The following is a 2,500-nucleotide window of genomic DNA, read 5'->3' on the forward strand; positions in this document are numbered from 1 at the left end:
ACTCGCAGTCGCAAAAACGTGGGGCAAATATATTACGCGGAAGAGTTATAACAGACCGAGCCCCACTGCATGGGGGGAGTCTTTGTCACTAATGTACACAGATGGAACATTTTGGACTGGAACCAGATTACCCGTACACACGGCGCTGATTAGTAATCAATGCAGAGCCATCAAACTACAGCAAATATACACAACTGTCCGTATACATGCTGAAAGAGTCTGCCCAAAATGGGAACCACACGTCAGCCAGACACTCTGATCACGCACCACTCTCTGCTTCTAACAGGCGCACATACAATATGTAAGCACCAGCATGGAACAACATCCAGTGCATCTTCTCCGCCACATTACACAATCCACACTATCACAACCAGACCAGGAGGTCCGTGCGGAAAATACAATATCCCAGCCTTTCGACATCCACCATTGCGCAGACCAGGCACCAACACCCACACATGTCCTATACAACGGTGCACCCAACATCACAATAGTACCTCCTGTCACAGCGCACAAACAATGACATGAGTCAAAGACACAGGTCTCACACAAGCATAGAATTGGAGCGCCGCCTCTAATAAGCCAAAGGTGCATCCTGACGTGACAAATCTGATCATGTCACAAGCATTCACTTACTATAATCACTATCAACGAACCTGCCGCCCCCGCCCCCCCCCCCCCCTACACCTTTCCGTACAACAACGTGTAACCTAACCTAACCTAACCTAACCTATGTTGTACCTTAACCTAACCTATGTTGTACCTTAACCTAACCTATGTTGTACCTTAACCTAACCTATGTTGTACCTTAACCTAACCTATGTTGTACCTTAACCTAACCTATGTTGTACCTTAACCTAACCTATGTTGTACCTTAACCTAACCTATGTTGTACCTTAACCTAACCCATGTTGTACCTTAACCTAACCCATGTTGTACCTTAACCTAACCCATGTTGTACCTTAACCTAACCCATGTTGTACCTTAACCTAACCCATGTTGTACCTTAACCTAACCCATGTTGTGCCTCAACCTAACCCATGTTGTGCCTCAACCTAACCCATGTTGTGCCTCAACCTAACCCATGTTGTGCCTTAACCTAACCCATGTTGTGCCTCAACCTAACCCATGTTGTGCCTTAACCTAACCCATGTTGTGCCTTAACCTAACCCATGTTGTGCCTTAACCTAACCCATGTTGTGCCTTAACCTAACCCATGTTGTGCCTTAACCTAACCCATGTTGTGCCTTAACCTAACCCATGTTGTGCCTTAACCTAACCCATGTTGTGCCTTAACCTAACCCATGTTGTCGCCTTAACGTAACCCACGTTGTCGCCTAAACCTGCTCTGTAATTGTTATACGACTCGTTCAATTACTGTAGTGTTGCCCACCCGCAACCCTCGCAATATAGTTCGCTACTCGCACTGCCCGCACCCCTGTGTATCGCTTCATGTTAAACACCTTGCAAGTCTTGCTCACTTTCCACATGCTCCTGCTGTACACTGTAATGTGGATGGCAGCAGGACGTACATGCCGCCCCTCCCCACGTCCCCACCTTGCCCCCTGCCTTCGCAAGCTGGTTGGTGAGAAGTTTGCATGTTCAATGCCCTTCGCATGCGACGTACTCAGGCTACGTTGTGGTGCGGCCTGTGTCAACTGTCCGCTGATGTCGTACGCGTGAACCACAATCTGTACTGCACATTCGTCCTTATGTACTGAATGATACATCGTGGCACATGTGTGACCGCACAACGACTGCGCCCAAAAACGGCGGACCATACAGTGCAAATATTGTGCACGCAGCTACGTGTCGTCTCCCTATGAGAGCTGGATTGCAGTGTGGTACGCCATAGAGACGTGTGGGAGGAACGGACGCCGTGGATGGCGATCAGCATGAGCTGTCTGTTGATGTATTCGGACCTAGTCGTCTCTCCTCACACACCGTGATGGCATGGTGCACCGCGTTCCATATCTGCGACATGCTACAGAGGCCGGTTGACAGTCGTTCGAGCAATGGACATCGCATACGTACGGGGGCCACCTTCCACGTATTGTCTAGGCGTGCACATTTTGTTGCGTGTATGTGGGCAGACGTAGTGTGGCGTGACACCTGACACAGGCATGCAATAATCGTTGAAGTTGCAAATGGCGATGGACGCCTGCGTTTTCTGGTGAAGTTACGCAAATGAACAAATGGTAACCTGTTGTGGTGCGGTTGTTCTCGCTAGGGGTGAATCGGTGATGGCGACGATAGGTTGAGGTACTAACCGGTTGTTCCAGCGATACCCACCATGCCGACGAAACTGAACGGCATCTGGGTGTGAAGCGATACGCGGCGGTGGCTGGGTGGGACCGTCCCCGGCCGGTGAGGGGGCGCCTCCCGGCGTGCTGGCCGCGCGGTGCGTGGGCGCACGCGCTACAGCCGGCTGGTGGGGGCGGCCAGTGGCAGGCGCGCCGGCCGACGGACGCGGCAGGCGTCGCAGCTGCGCGCCGGCGCACCC

Source organism: Schistocerca piceifrons, unplaced genomic scaffold, assembly GCF_021461385.2.
Source record: "Schistocerca piceifrons isolate TAMUIC-IGC-003096 unplaced genomic scaffold, iqSchPice1.1 HiC_scaffold_1344, whole genome shotgun sequence".
Classification (NCBI taxonomy): domain Eukaryota; kingdom Metazoa; phylum Arthropoda; class Insecta; order Orthoptera; family Acrididae; genus Schistocerca; species Schistocerca piceifrons.